Raw genomic sequence first — 6,844 nt, 5'->3', positions numbered from 1 at the left:
AGCGACCACAATCTACAGTTGCCTGAGAAGCTTTCAGACAGTCCCATCCGAGAATGACGTCATGCTACACTCTTGTAAGATGATTAATTGTAAGGGTTGTGTATAGCCACTTATACCAACACGAATGGTACATCTTCCTCTAAGTCGTACATATTTTCCACTAGCCACCTTCAGCAGAGATGTTTTGCTGTCGACGAATACGGTTTTCTGAAATTGGTGACGGAAATTTTCCGAATTGACTGAATATGATGCCCTAGAGTCCACAAGAGATTGGGCTGTTCGCCCATCGTTGAGGATACCGTAGTTTCCTATCGTTTTTATAGTGATCGATGGAGGAGGATTTTCGCCTTCGGCGGCCTCACCTCCAAGGATGGTCAGTCACACCCTTTAGTTTTCCGGATTGCGGCGGCTAAGTGATCGGCTGGAGCTTCTAAACGGCTATCGAGACCTTGATCGACGTGTTGTTTAGCGTCCTCTTCCGCGGCTAGATCGCAGCGAAGCTGACCTACGTCGTTTTACACCCACATCTTCTTGTTAATATTCGTCGTCCCGGAATAGGCGTCGGCTAAGATCGGTCTGCTGTCTTCATCAAATATATGCCGCCTTTTTTGACAATAGCGCACCACATGTCACGGTTGTCCACAGTGGAAACATAGAGGTAGGTTATCCTGGTTCCTCCAGACATCAGTCTTCCTTGGTGTCCAAACAGGCGGCAATGTCGGAACGTTAATTCGCCTGGGTCCCACTGTTTTAAGGGGAAATGAAGGACGAGAGACTGGGTTCAATGTCTGTTCTATTTCCTCCCTTATAACCTCTTGAAGCTTCTCGGGTTTTTGCTCACCGTGCAATCCAAGTGCCTTCTGAACTTCCTGTCTCATTATCTGACGAAGAACACTTGTGAAATCAGTTGCTTCCTCCATCACAGACATCTATACGACGTTTGGAAGCCGTTCAAACATCTTGCGTGTAATTCTTTTTTGTTACATTGTCTCGATATACTGGCACCACGTTTTGAAGTCGGCTGTTGTCGAAACCTCCTTCAGGAGTAGGTCTTGATACGTGTCCACAGCAACACCCTTCATTAGATGTGCAACCTTATCTTCCTCTTTCATTCTACACTCCTGGAAATTGAAATAAGAACACCGTGAACTCATTGTCCCAGGAAGGGGAAACTTTATTGACACATTCCTGGGGTCAGATACATCACATGATCACATTGACAGAACCACAGGCACATAGACACAGGCAACAGAGCATGCACAATGTCGGCGCTAGTACAGTGTATATCCACCTTTCGCAGCAATGCAGGCTGCTATTCTCCCATGGAGACGATCGTAGAGATGCTGGATGTAGTCCTGTGGAACGGCTTGCCATGCCATTTCCACCTTGCGCCTCAGTTGGACCAGCGTTCGTGCTGGACGTGCAGACCGCGTGAGACGACGCTTCATCCAGTCCCAAACATGCTCAATGGGGGACAGATCCGGAGATCTTGCTGGCCAGGGTAGTTGACTTACACCTTCTAGAGCACGTTGGGGTGACACGGGATACATGCGGACGTGCATTGTCCTGTTGGAACAGCAAGTTCCCTTGCCGGTCTAGGAATGGTAGAACGATGGGTTCGATGACGGTTTGGATGTACCGTGCACTATTCAGTGTCCCCTCGACGATCACCAGTGGTGTACGGCCAGTGTAGGAGATCGCTCCCCACACCATGATGCCGGGTGTTGGCCGTGTGTGCCTCGGTCGTATGCAGTCCTGACTGTGGCGCTCACCTGCACGGCGCCAAACACGCATACGACCATCATTGGCACCAAGGCAGAAGCGACTCTCATCGCTGAAGACGACATGTCTCCATTCGTCCCTCCATTCACGCCTGTCGCGACACCACTGGAGGCGGGCTGCACGATGTTGGGGCGTGAGCGGAAGACGGCCTAACGGTGTGCGGGACCGTAGCCCAGCTTCATGGAGACGGTTGCGAATGGTCCTCGCCGATACCCCAGGAGCAACAGTGTCCCTAATTTGCTGGGAAGTGGCGGTGCGGTCCCCTACGGCACTGCGTAGGATCCTACGGTCTTGGCGTGCATCCGTGCGTCGCTGCGGTCCGGTCCCAGGTCGACGGGCACGTGCACCTTCCGCCGACGACTGGCGACAACATCGATGTACTGTGGAGACCTCACGCCCCACGTGTTGAGCAATTCGGCGGTACGTCCACCCGGCCTCCCGCATGCCCACTATACGCCCTCGCTCAAAGTCCGTCAACTGCACATACGGTTCACGTCCACGCTGTCGCGGCATGCTACCAGTGTTAAAGACTGCGATGGAGCTCCGTATGCCACGGCAAACTGGCTGACACTGACGGCGGCGGTGCACAAATGCTGCGCAGCTAGCGCCATTCGACGGCCAACACCGCGGTTCCTGGTGTGTCCGCTGTGCCGTGCGTGTGATCATTGCTTGTACAGCCCTCTCGCAGTGTCCGGAGCAAGTATGGTGGGTCTGACACACCGGTGTCAATGTGTTCTTTTTTCCATTTCCAGGAGTGTATAATCCGCTATTTTACACAGCTCCAAGACGTCTTGTATGTAGGATGCTGTAGTTTCTCCTGGACGCTTTGCCCAGAAGTTTAATTAATCTTCAGCCTTGCACTTCTATCGTTGTGTGTCGCCGAAATACATTGCACAGTTCCGCCTGGCAAACTTGCCAGCTTGTGAACTCCTCCTCGTAGTTTTCATACCATTGCTTGGGAGTGCCCTCCAAGTAGAAAAACACTTTAGCCAAACACACGGTGACATTCAAATTGTTAAATTTGGCTATACGCAGATATTCCTTCAGCCACGTCTTTGGATCTTGGCCATCTTCGCCAGAGAACCCGGAAGGATGTCTCATCTGGTGGCACACAGTTGCTGACATCGTTACGTCCTGTTCTTATTTTGTTCCCGATAGATTGCGGTCCCTTGAATATGGCTTGACGTCGGGTTTATCGCCACGTAAAAGGTGGCTCTGTCGTGGCCTGATGCGCGGTATCGTAAGTTCCGATACCCTGCGCCGCCACCAGAACGATGTCACGTAGAACATGGTGTAAGTAGATGAATGACGAACACTAACTGCAAATAACGATGGTTTATTCAGCACATGCACATACAAGAGCGCGGAGCGAACTGCCTCCAGCCAGAACACATACGGCGTATATACAGTTACAGAACATACCAGTACAATGAGTCTTGACATTTGTGGATACTTATAGTTTACTATCGAAACCACACGCAGTTCCGTTTTCGATTTCATAAAGTAGCTGTGGCATTCTCTCACTAATGTCTCTCGTCTTCCGTCCTCCTTCATGTAAAACGCATTACTTTCTTATTTCTAACTTTAGTAAAAACAGAGATGATATTTAAGATCACTGATGCTTTTATTTAGCACATATTTGGTTAAAATCACCTTCCTAATGATTTACTGACATTTTATTTATCTTTCAGCTATTTAACTGCATAGTACTTTGGCTAGCGATTGGTTTGGTGACATGTCGAATTCGCACCATCCTTGCACCATCCCATATATACTAGTGATTTCTACAAGTCAGACGTTGCACTCTACAAATCCAATAAACACGTCTGGTTCTCCCCAGTGATACTCTAAACCTGACACCAAAAGAACTCAGAAAAAACTGCGTATAAAAGAGCCATCTTCGACCAAGTAGGAGTTCTAATAATCATTACAAGCGAAATTTTAATTTTTCATAATGTTTAATGTTCTTCTGCAACTGTCACCGTGATGTATCCCACCTCCAAACAATTAGGACACTTCTTACATGTTCTGCATACCGTCCTTCCAGAACAGATCCAGAATATTTTTCAGTTATTGTTTCGACGTTTTCAACGTAATCAATATGAACAAGCCTATCAGATTCCAGGAAACTTCGAGCGTTCTCTCTACAGCAGAAGGTATTATCGAGCCCCGATATGACTCTTGGTATCAACTGTGGATATTTCCAACATAAACTGGAGGTGAAATGTTCTTGGACCTATTAACTCAGCAGCTTGACGTCAGTATCGTCGTATCGGCATCCATAAGTCTTTCTATTCCTTCCTCTCGCAAGGCCTGTATCACTATGTTGTCTGCTAGTTGTGAATTAAGTACGCGCCTCGACTAGTGGAGCGTGCAAGATATTTGTATCTCGCAAAGACAAATCACAAGACCCTAAGCATTGAAACGGGTGGATCTTATGTTCAGATTTCAAAGGTAACGTAGCGTTATTTAATGATTTACTCTGGTAGTTACTGAGATCACTTTGAACACAATGGAAAAGGCGTTTGTCGTGGAGGACATGAAGAGAGCCGTATTGAAGAGCAGCGTTCATGATTGTTTCTGGTCAGACTTGCACAAATGCGTCTTTTCTCTTTTCTGTATTTATTGCGCTTTACGTGCGCTTTAACAGTGAAATTATTGCAGATGGATCCCTGGAATGACATACCTGATAAACATTGTGTTGTAGACTTGCGACCTATAAAATAACTGGGTAATAGGCACAATTGTAAAGGTCGTCGTTAACGGTCCCTTCGACAAAAGAGCAAGGTTAGGATTGCAGAACGTCGAGTCTATTGAATAGCAAGAGCCACAGGCGACAGTGGAATGGAATCGGGATTATGCATTAATCAAACAGTGTTTCAGGTCTGAAGTAAATGTCACGAGTAGTTACCCACCACTTGCCTACACTTTGCTGCCCCATGTGTGATTATGGGCATTGAAATCCACCAGTTAAATGACAGCTAGAGCTAACCGTTTGTGTGGGTCTACCATCTCTTTACAGACAATTTCTCGGTCAAGCAGAATGTGTATCTTACAGATTCCATCATTATAATGAATTGGATTAAAGCCTTTTGACTCGACCATAATATTCACAGGTGTTTGATCTGACTACTATTCAAACACCTCCAGAATATCGTTTTTGCATGTTATATTTTGCCGCACATAGTATCGGGCAGTTAGCGATTAACTGCCGAATTTCCTCTTAGTGATAGTAGCCAATGCAGTTCCCTTGAAAAATCACTAAAAAAGTGTGTTGTGATTTGTACAGATGCGATTTCCAATCGCTACTACATAACTGTATAACAATGTCGACTACTGCTACTACTACTACTACTACTACTACTACAATAGTAATTCGGCCACAGTGTCACTCGCAAGAAATGACCGTAACTGTGTACTAGTGGTAAAGGCACTGGAATATTTTTCAGCAGTAGATGAAGCAACGGGACTCGAACCTAGATTCTGGGAGCTATAAAGTGCGTTTACGGAAAGGAAAACGGTTACCATCGTACTAGGTTCATCAAGAAAATTAACTACCTTATGTTACTACTTGGTATGCAAATACATTTTAACAAATAAGACAGGTAACAGTATCACAACCTTGCGAGTATTGGATTGGGACACTAGTTTCCCGTGAGCACCACAGATGGAATCTCAGAATTCTTTTGGGAAGGAACTGGAGTTAACTGACACTTATTGTCAGTATTCAGAATAAGAAAGCTAATACTCATTAGAAAAAATCAGTTACTGATGCAGAATCACCACTAATGTGAACATGAGGAACTTTTACTAATTAACTATTGGAAGACATGACATAGACTTCGTCTTCAAATGCTAACGTTAATTGATCTGATTAGTATGTTTTCTTTGGTAGCACTTATTTCTTTGAATTAATTAGATCGTAAATGAAGCATCGGACCCCTAAACTTGTTTTGGTCTCAATAGTTGTATCCAGTTAGTCTCTAGAAGACACAGGATCTATTATAATGGTAATACACTTCACAAGTACTTTTCTTGTAGAAAATGTAATACTGGTTGATTACTTAGTATGAGGACCCAGAAAGTATATTATCAGTAGACTGAAATCAGAACTGAATACATATAGCAAAACACAATGACGAAACACTTTTAAACGTAACCACACAGAAATGAATACTTTACGTACCTGTGAAACAGTGGCCATTAACCAATTATAATGATCACTGTTCTTTTCAGGTACTCTTAATATGGAACAGTTGCTCAAAGTTCTCTTCACAAAATTGAATAAAAACAAATTAATATTAGTAAAGAACCAAAATAACATGTCCAAGGGAGTAAATATAGTGCTAATTATTTACTTGAGATGCAGATGGTGGTGGTGACGAGCTGCTGATGCTAAATAAAGGAGCCAAACGCTTGTGGCTGTTGCTGTATAAAAATTCTGAAGATTTTCCTCTTGGCGCCAGATCTTTGTTGCTCAGAACCGACCAATATATTCGATGGATAAACAGACACCACTCTTCCACACCTGAACCAGTATCAAGCAATCTTGCTACTTTCCTAGCATCGTTCAGCACACAAGATGCGAACAATTTGCAAACTAGCCACCGACTGACTTTGATACAAAGCCTCCTAGCGGATTTATGCAGCGAAACATCCATAATATTTCAAACGCTGTTGAGCGAAGAAAAAAATTTAAATTTATTTAAACAGCATAAACTTTACCTATATAATATTAGAAACAGCGCTATATAATCAAATTTACGTAAGTATGTCATCAATTAGATTTCCCAAACCGTATCATCCTGCTAATGAGTTTCCTTGACACCTAAAACTTTATGAAAAATTGGATATATACACATGAAGTATACATATATGCAAGAGAAAACACACTACATAAATGCAAGAGAATACATAATGTAGATGTCTAGATAAAATTATTTACATTACATTTTATACATATTGTTCTTCACTAGAAACTGCCAGGGACTAAACAAAAGCACAGTTTAGCAAAAGAACACACATGTAATTTGGTATAAGGGTAAAAATTCCACTGTCCCTT

Source organism: Schistocerca piceifrons, chromosome 6 (genome assembly GCF_021461385.2).
Source record: "Schistocerca piceifrons isolate TAMUIC-IGC-003096 chromosome 6, iqSchPice1.1, whole genome shotgun sequence".
Taxonomy (NCBI): domain Eukaryota; kingdom Metazoa; phylum Arthropoda; class Insecta; order Orthoptera; family Acrididae; genus Schistocerca; species Schistocerca piceifrons.
This window is presented reverse-complemented; position numbering follows the sequence as displayed.